Raw genomic sequence first — 12,773 nt, forward strand, 5'->3', positions numbered from 1 at the left:
ATCCACTTATTCATCTGTCCATCTATTCATCTGTCCATCCATCCATCCACACATCCATCTGCCCATCTGTCTGTCTGTTTGTCCATCCACCCATCCATCCATCCATCCATCCATCCATCCATCCATCCATCCATCCATCCATCCATGTATCCATCCATCTGTCCATCTGTCTGTTCATCCGTTCATCCGTCCATCCATGTACCCATCCATCCATGTATCCATCCATCCAGTCAAGAGTTTACTGAGATTGACATATTGCAACCAGACCTAGCATTTTGGGAACTAGCAATGGATTTGTTCTTTTAGCCATCCAGCATATGTTCAGTTATAACCCAACTGACAGATGGCAGTGTCACAAATACTGTGTTGACACGTGTACTGCGTGCTTTTGTGTGTGTGTGTGTGTGTGTGTGTGTGTGTGTGTGTGTATGTGTGTGTGTGTGTGTGTGTGTGTGTGTTAAACACCTTTAATGAGAATTGAGAACCTTTGCTCTGGAGAGTGTAATAAGCCCACACATGGGGGCTTTTTGTGACAACTTTAAGATGTGCACTGATCCCCAGATGTCATCCCCAGTTCCTAAACCAGCGACCCCTGCTGAGACGGCGTGTCAGAAGCTGAAGGAGGACTGGCTTGGTAGTGTTTTCTGCTCTAGGAATTCAGGAAGTGCTTCCTGGAAGAAGTCACATCGACTCACTCGGAAAACATGCATTGAGCACCTACTACATGCCAACCATCGAGGCGTCACCGATCATGGAAACATTCTTTCTCCTTGGAGCTTACGTTTGGCAGGAGATAAACACGCTGCGGAACCGTATGGAGGTGGCAGGGAGGGTTTTGGGAAGGTCACTCTGAAGTCTCACGCAGGGGTTGCTGGGGCTGAAAGCTTAATGAGTGGTCGGAGACAGAGAAGGAGACACGAGCAGTGACTGGACCACACAGGCAGGCCGTGTCATTCAGAAGCTGTGGTTTTGCATGGAGGCTCATAGAAAAGCCATTTTTCTAAATTATCATTCTCCCCCTTTCCTCTCTTTCTCCTTCCCACTTCTCTCCCTCTGTCTTTCCTCGTAGCCCAGGCTAGCCCTGAACTCGCCACACATAGCCAAGGATGACCTTGAGCTCTTCATCCTCTTGCCTCTAACTCCCAAGTGCAGGTGTGCACCACCACGCCCAGTTTAGTCGGTGCTGAGGATGAAACCCAGGGCAGGTAGGTAAGCACTTTACCCACTGAGCCATCCCCAGTGGCTTTGCAAGTTTAGAATTTTAAACCTGCACAAACAGAAGCTGGGTGAGCACCCTCTATGGTTCTCTCCTTTTCCTGACAATCTTTAATAGATGGAGGGCTGTCAATAAATTATCAACAAGACTGGGGATGGAGTCTTTGGCCTTACTGCAAAGTGAGTGCTGCGACCACCAGGCTCAACTTCCAGAGTAATTAATTTGTTTTTAGTTGCTACCTGGTGTCTGGCTTGTAACCATCTAATGTAAAGTTTTTTTTAAAAAAGGCTTTAAAAAATTTGTTAATTATTAATTTGATAATTATTAATGATAATGATGTGCCCGCACACACATGAAGGTGCCATGTCATGCATGCGGAGGTCAGTTCTCTCTTTCCACCTTCCTGTAGATTCCAGGAATCGAACTCACGATATCGGGCTCTCGGGTGCCGTGGGGGATCAGGCTTACTTGGCAAGCGCCTTTACTGACTGAGCCATGTTGCTGGCTCCCAACTTAGTTTTTTCCAATGTTGCCGTGGGTTAAACTGATATCTGTTCCCTGGAAATTACACTACGAGCTTTGAATTCGCCCATCTAGGTTATGAGTACGCTGTTGGGGCCTCGCTTGTGGATGAAGACAATGGGGGTACTGTGGTGCCAGCAGCTTTTGGACTCAGGCATTCACGGAAGGAGGCCACCACATCCTGTTCTTCAAGTGATTGACAGGTGGGAGGGCAGGCAGGACTTGAGAAGTTGTCACTTGGCTCCCAGAAGTCCCCAAGCTGATTTTTTTTATTCCCACTGGCCGCATCTGAAAGTTTCTCCCTTCTTTAAACCTTTGCCAAGAGTTGATCTTGTCAGCCTTTTAAAGTTTTGGGTGTAAAGCGGCAACTTGTTTTAATTTGCATGTGCCTCATTGCCTAGGAGCAGACCATCTAATTTAATGTTTATTGGAGCTGGGCGTTGTTTCTCTCCAGAACTGTCTGTTCATAGTCCTTGCCCAATTTTCTTTTCTTCTACAAGGCTGCCTTTTTCTAATCGACCCGTGGGAGTCGTTTACAGATTTGAGTTACTAATTCATTATCTTCGTAATGTTGCAAATGTCTTCTCCCACACTGTGTGTCAGTGGTTATAAAGTGAGAGGAGGGACAGGATCCCATTTAAGCCGTTACAGGTCCCTCTGGCGAGGCACGAGGAATGGATGGGGGTGGCGAAACCAGTTAGGAGGCCATCTTGGTGGTCTGAGGAGTATGAGACTGTCCTAGATCGGGGTGTCCAGAGGAGGATGAGAGGGAGCAGGACGGTTGTGGGCGCAGGTTGGAGGTGGATCCCACAGACTGCTGATGGATTAGGAGTGGGTGAGGAGATAGGCATCGGGGTAATTCCGGGTTCTGGCCTGAGTAACTGGGTGGATGGCTGTGCCATTGGCTGGGTTGGAAACTGACAGGCAGAGAAACAGGTTCAGGCTGGGAGTGGAGGGAAGGACACAGGTTGCTTTCATCATGGTGAGTTGGTGATAGCCAGAAGACATCCAGACCTTCAAGTCAAGGGGCCAGCTCATGAGTTCAGGCAGCGATAGCCTAGACATTTGAGTCCTTGACATGTGGCTGGACTTTAAAGTCGCCAAACAGGGTAAGATGCGGAGGGGGGGGTCTCTGGTGGCTTGTAGCACAAGCCAGCATGGAGATTGACAGTGGTAAAGATTTGCCTCGGGCCTGTGGGGCACTCATCAAGGAGAGAAGCTTGCTGCTCTCTGAGCTGGGTCCCTAGAACCTAGATGGTGGAAGAAGAGAATATGACTCTTGAGAGCTGTGACATTTCACACACATAGGTGTGCGAGCACGCACACACACACACACACACACACACAGAGAGAGAGAGAGAGAGAGAGAGAGAGAGAGAGATTGTTTGTTTGTTTGTCTGTTTGTTTGTTTTTTTACAGAACAGCAAACACCTTTATTAATGAGCTGTGAATGACGGTTTGTTTGCCTTCCTGGGTTTTGATCTTCCACAGATAGAACTCCAGCTCCTTGCCTTCGAGCCACATAGCCATCTGCTCTGCCACACTGGCCTGGTCTTGGGGCAATGCAGTCGAGAAGCTTGCCCTGCTGGAACTGCTCCTCCAGAAGACTGCTGATTTTGGCATTCTTTTTCCTTTCGTCATATTTCTTATGAATTTTCTTTGATTGTTTTTTGTTTAGAATCTCTTCCTCCTCAGGAGTCAGCTTGGGCTCCCTTCTTGCAGCCCAGGGGCAGTGCATAGTGGGACTTGTACCACTGTCGGTATGGTGTAGTGGGACTCGTATCACTGTCGGTACGGTGTGCGGTCAATAAGCACAGTACAGTTCTTCCCCAGGGTCTTGGTGAGGACGAGCTCGTTACTGGATGCATTGCAGACTACATCAATGAGCCTTGTTTTGTGAGCATAACACTCAGAGCCCCAGGAAATGTTTCCCACATCCAATCTCAGGGCACCGTACTTCTTACTGCGTCCTCAAACTCGGACTGCATGTATGTGGAGAGGGCCCATCTTAGTGTTGGCAGCCCGCTGTCCCAGCTCATACTTCCGCTTCTTGTGGTACGGTTTTCTCTTACCCCCGTCTTGTGGCCCTTGTGCCAGTTGTCCTGAGAGATGCCCATCACTCGGCGCTGGCTGGAAAGAATACGAGAGAGTATTTTTTTAAAGAAAGATTTGCTTTAAATGTAACTCCACAGGGAGCAGAAATTTGACTGACCACCTACTATGTTAGTATCTTAGCACATGGTAGGCCCTTAGTATTTGAATAAAGATGAGGCTAACTGGGCTGTGAGCTGGGAGTTGGGGTGTAAGGCGTTATGGAGATGAGAAAGAAGGCATTATGGGAACCAAGAAAGAAGAAAGATCTAAGGAAGCCGGGATGGTCAGCCATGGTGAATGTTGCTAACAAGACAGGGACAGAGAGCCGATCTTAGATTTGGAAGCCCAGAGGTTTTGACGGCCTTGACAAGAACAGTTCAAAAGATGGAAGGATGGGAATTGGTTATGAAGTAGGAGATGTGGGAGGGTCGATGGAAATGCACGTAGAAAGGACAGATGAGAAGCCAGGTTGGTCCAGAGGACGGAGGGCTAGAGCAGGTTTGGCAGAGAAGGGGCTGAGCTGAGAGCAGGTCTTAGGTAGAGAGCAAGGGAGGGGAGGAGCCAGTCACACAGTGACAGAGAGGCTTGGCAGCAGCACGGTCACTCCAGAGCATCAGCCCAGTTACCTGTAACCCTAGGACTCGAGATGGGGAAGCAGGAGGATCAAGAGTTCAAGGTCGGCCAGGTGGTGTTGGCGCACTTTGATCCCTGGATTTGTAGAGTATCCGGGTGTTTTTAAATTGTTCAATTACATTTTATATATTGATTTTGTGCGTACAATGCCTCAACACACAAATGGAGGACAACTTGTGGAGTCTGCTCTTTCCCACCATGTAGGTTCCAGGATCAAACTCAGGTCGTCAGGGTTAAGGGCAAGCACCTTTGCCTCATAGAATCATCTCATTGGCCCAGAATATTTTTAAAAAGAATCACTGTGAGCTGGGCATGGTGGTGCACACCTTTAGCCCCAGCACTTGGGAAGCAGAAGGAGGAGGATCTCTGTGAGGTAGAAGCCAGCCTGATCTGCAGAGCGAGTTCCAGGACAGTCAAGGCTACACAGAGAAACCCTGTCTTGAAAAACCAAAACCAAAACCAAACCAAACCAACCAGGAATCCCTGTAAGACATGCCCCTAATCCAGCGCTGTTCAGTAGAATGCTAAACCCCTATGAAGTAAAGGTTCTGACTGACAATAAACAGAAGCAGGAGGAACTAATGCTGAATTTAACTTGCCCCCTCAGTTTCAAAACACAAGGTGGATGTGTAACCAACATGCAAACACCAAGACGGGAAGCAATACCTTCTTTTTCATATCTAGTTTTTGAGATCTGCATTTGGGACTGGAGAGATTGCTCACTGGTTTAGAACACTTTCTGTTCTTACAGAGGACCCAGGTTTGGTTACCAGCACCCATATCAGGTGACTCACAACCTCCTAGAACCCCAGGTCGATGCTACTCAGTGCCCCCGCTGGCTTCAAAAGGCGCGTGTACACGGGTGGTGCACATAACTTGCTCCACCTCACTGCCTGCCCTCTCGGTACAAAGGGTGTCAGAAGCCATCTAGACAAGGCTGTGGCAAGCAAGTGAGTTTTCTGGAGATGGCCCACCATTTTGCATGGCTGCGGTGAGAGATCCAAGGTTCTCAGAACCTTCATCCCAGGATTGCTTCTCACTGCTGATATGACCCTTCTGTCACTATCACATAGCCTAATGATTCCTGGGCATCAGCACACACTATTGGGCAGATTTCCTGCAGGTCAACATAAAGATAAACTTTCATGAATTAATGATAGATGAATTAATTATAGCACTTATGAGTTGATTCAAATAATTTTAGAAAGTTTAAGGAGATGGGTTAAGTTGTTTTGCCAGAAAGATGTAATGATGTTAGAACCAAGAATAGAAAGTGCCTCTTCCTCATAATAGTAAGTGAAGGCTGCATAAGAAGAAATACAATAAGCTTTCATAAATTGCACCAAAGCTTGGGACAAATTTGTGATCAAGGAAAAATGTTCGTTCTAGGTCAGGTTCAAGGATGAGGAGGCCACAGGTGTGCACTATGATACAGCAAGGCCTTGTGAAACTGTTGCTTTGAACTTATAATGAGCTTATAGAATGAAACACTGTTTTGAACTTGCTATGGGCATCCTTCTGTCACTCTCCTTTTGTGTAACATTTTGGACGAACCTTTGTCTAAGAAGGTATAAATGGCCAGAAAGAAAAAATAAAGTGTGGCATTTGGGGCTTTGCCCCATCCACCAAAAGTATATATGTTTATGTCTGTCTGTATATATGTATATACATACATAGGTGTGTGGATATATGTGTATGTATGTAAGTATGCATGATCATGTGTAGAACTGATGAAACAGGTAATCAGGCCCGGCCAAAGAGTGTGTGTGTGTGTGTGTGTGTGTGTGTGTGTGTGTGTGTTGTGTTTGTGTATGTTCTCTACTCTCTTCTTTTCTTTTTTTCTTCCTTTTCTTTTTTCTCTGACTCATGAAGAGTTAAAGAACTCCAAGCCTTTCACCTGACCAGTGAGGGGCCCTTGAAGCAGAGAGAAAAGAGCTCAAGTAACTAAACTTTTCTTAATCCCCTGCTGTTATCAGCAAGAGCTAATCGCTAGAAGCCAGGAGCTTTTGGACACAGAATGGAAAAGACTTAAAGGAGAGAAAAATTACCAAAAGTAGACAACTTTTGCCCCCACAATTGCAACTTTCCCCCTCCCCCACAACCACTGCCACCACCCTCCTGCCTTCTTCAGAGAACTGGATGCTGAGTTGGACCTCAGCAGAAGGGAATGCCAGTTCTAGATGTTGTGGTTTGGGAAGTCGAGGCCCAGAATGTGTCTGTATTTTCCTTGCCCACCCTAAGTCCCAGTCTGCAAAAGGCCCAACCTGTTAAGAATCCCAATCTTGCCTAGACTCGAGGTCTTCTTTAGACTGAAAGTTGAGCATTCCTTTATGTTTATCTTGTCTGTGACTAGTCTCTGCCAAAGAATCTAAAAGGTTCTAGGGAGCATTAATTGTGCATCTACTGAGTGCTAGGTATAGCATCTGGCTTAGTGAAGGTGGCCCAGCTACTAACCTCTGACCCAGGCCAGTAAACACAATTATCGTGTTATGCACTGGGTGGCATGAGGCCCAGCACAGAGCTGTCAGACAGTGCTGTGGGAGTGAGCTGATCACACACCTGGCTAATGGAAACCACCAGCCAGCAGCCTCTCGTGCCGTCTGAGCCTCCCAAGAGCTGGATAGGACCTTGGGAAAATTCATGAGGAGCCCACGCCTGGCACCGGAGTCAGGCTGTGGCCTGTGGGTGTGGGGTGTTTGGGTAATAGCCTAAAGGCTAGGAAGGGTTGTTTGTGCTGTTGATGTTTGGAACAGAGAGGGGCTATTGTTGGGCAAAGCCTTGGCTTGTTTGTGTATGAAGTTGGCTCAGAACCGTGGGGCGGGGTCTGGCTGGGGTGTCCATATCATTTCTCTAACATTCTTTCATGGCAGTCACAGCCACCTCTGTCTGTCTGGCAGGTTGTCTCATATGTATATTTGAATACACGTGACAATCTGCATGCTGCAATTTGCAGACTCAGTGCAAAATGAAGAAATTGAATGCTTGGCTCAAAAGTTTAGTTTGGGGGCCAGGGAGATGGCTTGGTCAAAGAGCTCGAGGACCTAAATTTGATCCCGGAACATCATTGGGGCCTACAATTCAGCCCGCTGAGCTTAGTTGGCAAGTTCCAGGCCAAGGAGAGACCCCTATGTCAAACAGCAGTGTGGACTGAGGAAAAACACATGTTGTAGAAACATGGCATCTACATGTACAGACACATGCATATGTGTGCATGCATTCCGTGTGCATACGTGTGTATACGTGTGCATGCTCACTTGCACCCTCACATGCACTGCCTCCAAAGCTCAGTTTCCAGATGACATTGCAGAATGTCAGCCAAGCTCAGGAGTCTTCTGAGCATGGGTCATATGACTGCTCTACTCAAAAGTCCGGGAGGCAACCCTACGGACACACAACTCGAGCCTCCTGATGTTTGCCTTGGTCCGTCCTCTGTCCTGGACCTCCACGATCTTTACCCGCTCTGCTAAGGCCAAATGCTTCGCTCACTCGCTCCTGCCAAGTGCTTTCCAGACTTATCTCACACTGTCTCAACATCCGGATGTGGAAACTGGCCGGCTGTCAGGCCTGCTTTGCATCTGGAGGAATGAAACTGTGGAGGAGGGCCTGAGACTTGAACTCACACTGTCAGAGTCTAAGCCTTGGGCTTTGCATTTGCACCCCACATCCTCCTAGCAGAAACCACCTTGTTCTTTGTTTCTGGTTCCCTAGTTCCTTCTCACCCAACATATTCTTCTCTGAAGTGTTTGGTGGTGAATGGAGTTGATTGATGGTGCATGACTTGACCTTCAGCTAGTCCTCATCACGAGGACTCCTGACATCGCCACAGAGGGCCCTCGGGTTTGTTTCTTGAGTTGGCTCAGGCTTTCCTTCAGCTTCCTCTCTGGGTATCATCCATGGGGGCAGCATGAGCTTCTGAGATGTGGGCTCATCAGGGGAAGAGACAACAGTTTGAAGGAGATACTGACACTGATCTGTTCCACCATCTCTAGGCCACCACTGCCCTGAGCCCTCTTTCCATGTTAAAGACTTTCTTGCCTCCTCCACATCTTCCTACTCCTCTGTCTTTTCTTCCCAGTCCCCAGGCTGCCTTTCCTTATCTGTTCTGCCACCATCCACCTATCTACCCATCATCCATCAGTCCATCTATCCATCTATCCATCCATTATCCACCCATCCATCCACCCTCCATTTATCATATGTCCATCCATCTTTCTACTCATGTATCCATCTATTTGCTATTGTCCATCTGTCTATCCATCATCTACCTACCCACCCATCTAGCTAGCTATCTGTCCATCCACCCATCTCTCTACCCACCCATCCACCTATAAATTTATTTATCTATCCATCATTAATTCATCCTTCGGTCCATCATCCACCCATCGTCCATCCATCTATCCATCCATCATCCATCCATCCATCTATCCATCCACCCATCCATCTATCCATCATCCATCCATCCATCTATCCATCATCCATCCACCCATCATCCATCCACCCATCCATCATCCATCCACCCATCCATCCATCCATCCATCATCCATCCATCCATCCACCCATCCACCCATCCACCCATCCATCCATCCACCCATCCATCCATCATCCATCCATCCATCCACCCATCCATCCATCCACCCATCCATCCATCATCCATCCATCCATCCACCCATCCATCCATCCACCCATCCATCCATCCATCATCCATCCATCCATCCATCCATCCATCCATCCATCCATCCATCCATCATTCACCCATCATCCATTCACCTACCATCTACCTATTCATCCATTTATCATCCATCTACACTTGTTGAACATCTAAGGCATAACAGGATCAGGGGGTTGGTGCTGTTGGAGATACAGAAAACAATCAGGACATGTCCTGTGCTAGCCCACTTCAAGGATGGTGGGAAGATGGACTGGAAACAACACACAGTCTTGACTGTTAGGCTCAACAAAGGCAAAGGATGGAAAACAAGAACAAGAAGGGGGGGCTCATCTTGAGGTGTGGTTGAGGCAAGGCCTGCAGGATGCATAGGGCCAGGGTGAGGGAGGCCTTCCCGAGAGGGGTAATCCTGGGCAAGAGGGATCTGCCCATGGTCTGCATGCAGTCGAGAGGGACCTATGGTGCCTGGGCTGGAGTCACAGGCGATGGTAGGGGTGGGATAGATGGGACTGACCTTTTCTGGGTGAATCGGTAGCTGAGGAGTACCTAAGTGATGTGGAGGTGGGGATAGCTTCTGGGGCAGCCCCAGTAGGCTCCTCACTGGGCCTTAGCTGTGTCAGTGCTAGGGCACTGAGTTCAACATTTGTTTCTTGTTTGTCCACAAAGGACGAAGAAGGCTGGTGGATCACCTGGGGGATATGAAGGACCCAGACAACCACTAGATGGTGAAAGAATAATTAGGGGGCCTTTGGTAACTCTATCTCCTTTTAGAATTGTAACACATACACACACACACACACACACACACACACACACATGCACACGCACGCACGCACGCACACACGCACGTGTGGGGTTAGCCACTTAAACTTAAAGGGTGTGTGATTGGGGGCTCAACTTCTCAGGATCTCCCCCAGAGAGGTGGGGGGTGGACCGTGCTCTTGACTGTAGAGGGTTAGTCAGTAAACTAATGACCTAAGCGGCCAATGGTTGGGAATTGTTTAGAAAACTGTGGTGGCTTCCAGGGACCAAAGGGGATCTCATTACGCCATCACATAAAGACCTCCTGGTTCTTTGGTGAAGAAAAAAAACAAGACTCGTCCGGACAGCACATGCCTTGTGACATAAACAATGTAAGAAGCGGGCAGCCCAGGTACAGCTGCGGATTGGTTTTTAAAAAGATTTATTCTCATTTTACCTGTGGGAGCGTCTGGCCTCCGAGTGTGTGAACCATGTGTCTGCATCTACAGTTGTGGGTGGTTGTGAAACGCTGTATGGTGCCCAACTGAACCCAGGGCTTCTGCAAGGGCAACCAGTGCTCTTCCCTGCTGAGCCGTCTCTCCAGCCCCAAAAGCAAACTGCGCACTTCTAAAAGCATACGTGCAGCCACACACAAAGGACAGGGAGAGGGTTCAGGAGGAAGCGTGTCAACTCTTCCCAGCAGTCGCTCACAGGAGGGCAGCTGGCATTGGCTGATGGTGGCAGTTACCAATGAGGGTGGCTTTAGGGATCCTGTTGGACCATTTCACCATGCAGCTGCCGTTCTGCACTATTTAAGACTGCCAGGTGGTGACGGTACATGCCTTAATCCCAGCATTTGGGAGGCAGAGGCAGATCTCTGAGTTCAAGGCCAGTCTGGTCTATGTATAGAGAAATCCTGTCTCAAAAAACTAACCAGAACAAAATTAAAGAGCTGGGGATATGGCTCAGTGGTAGAGCACTTGCCTAGTTTGTCTGAGGTCCTGGGTTCCATCGCTAGTACCACACACATTCGGAAGTTAAAACTGAAATTAATATTTAATAATTTTACCTAACTGGTATATTATTATACACCTTTATCATAAATCCTTTGAAAATGGAGCTATGCAAAAATGGGGAAACAGGGACATCCATCTATCCACCCACCCATTTGCTCACCCACCCACCCACCTACCCACCCACCCATCTACCCACCCACCCATCTACCCACCCACCCACCCATCTATCCTCCCACCCACTTCCACTGATTTATCCATCCACACATCAGTTTTCATTTACCCATCTGTCAGACATTCATCTAGCTATCCATTTGCCCACCTACCATCCATCCATCTGTTCATTTTTCTATCATCCATCATCTACCATCTATACATACATACATACTTACATACATAAAAACTTACATATATACTTACATACATACTTACACACATACTTACATACATATTTACATACATACATACTTACATACATACTTACATACATACATACTTACATACATACATACTTACATACATACTTACATAATACTTACATATATACATACATACTTACATACATACTTGCAGACATACTTACATACATACATACTTACATACATACTTGCATACATACTTACATACATACTTGCAGACATACTTACATACATACATACTTACATACTTACATACATACTTGCATACATACTTACATACATACATACATACTTACATACATACATACTTACATACATACTTGCATACATACTTACATTTGTATATCTTCCATCCATCCATCCACCCATCAGCCACACTCATTGAGCATCTGAGATGCCCTGGGCACAGAGTTTGGGTGCTGGAGACACAAGGAGAATTGGGATAATAAGTACTGCCTCTCACGAGCTTCAAGGACGGCAGGCAGTCGTGAAACAACGCTGAGTGTTGTTTCTGACAAGCTCTGCGAAGGCAAAGGATGGAAAATCAGAGCAAGAGATGAAGGCTCCTCTTAGGCTGTGTTTAAGCCGAAGCCCACGGGATGCACTTGGGAGGTGGAGGCTGGAGGATCTGGAGTTCAAGGTCACCCAGGGCTACACAGCCAGCAGGAGGCCAACCAGGGCTACATGAGATCTGTTTCAAAACAAAACAGAATAGAACAAACAAACACAGGAGCTGGAGCACCCACAGTCCCACACCCTAGATATAACCACCTCGAAAGTCTTACTACATCTAATTCCAAGTCCTTCATGCCTAAGATGTAAAAGGGACCGAATCAAACCCATGTTTTCCTTACATTTCCTTGTGACTATTTTTCTGCCTCATTATTTTTACTTTTGGTGCATTTATATATTTATGAGTGTGTGTGCGCACACACGTGCATGCATGTGCATGCTCGTGGAGGCCAGCGCACACTCTGCAGGAGTCAGCTCTCTCCTACAGTGTGGCGCTCCAGGACGGAACTCTACCTGCTGCACCCTCTCGCCAAGCATTCTCTCAATGGCTGCACTGTGCTTAGCCACTGCATATTGAAATCTCCCGAGACCGACGCGTAAGCTCGCTTCTAATTTTTTCTTATTATACAACCTCGTAAGTGCATCTTTGCACGTTTGTCTTACTGTTTAAGAATGTTTTATTAGGAATCTGTGCTGAGCTAAAGCAATTCGAAGGTTTTTTTGATGCTCCGTGTCTACTTGCGTTGCGCTGGTAAGAAGCTCCTTGCAGACTGAACAGGGCAGGATGTTCTCATACAGGCTTTTCTGGAAGACCTTCCGTCCACAGGGAGGAACTGTTCTCAAGAACACTGGAGGCTCATGGGAGGGAGGATCTTGGAAGAAGAAGGGATGGGTCTCTGTTTGCAGTTGGGTATCCTGATACCCAAATGTTCTCCCAGCCTTGGGGGCAGGAAGAC

General features: G+C 47.4%; 1 pseudogene; it reads right to left on the reverse strand.

Moving 5' to 3' along the window:
• Window positions 1-3,151: 3,151 nt before the first annotated feature.
• On the reverse strand, window positions 3,152-3,946 carry LOC148006125 (small ribosomal subunit protein eS8 pseudogene; annotated as a pseudogene).
• Between the last annotated feature and the right edge of the window lie 8,827 nt (window positions 3,947-12,773).

This window comes from Rattus norvegicus, chromosome 5 (assembly GCF_021556685.1).
Source record: "Rattus norvegicus strain SHRSP/BbbUtx chromosome 5, alternate assembly SHRSP_T2T, whole genome shotgun sequence".
Lineage (NCBI taxonomy): Eukaryota > Metazoa > Chordata > Mammalia > Rodentia > Muridae > Rattus > Rattus norvegicus.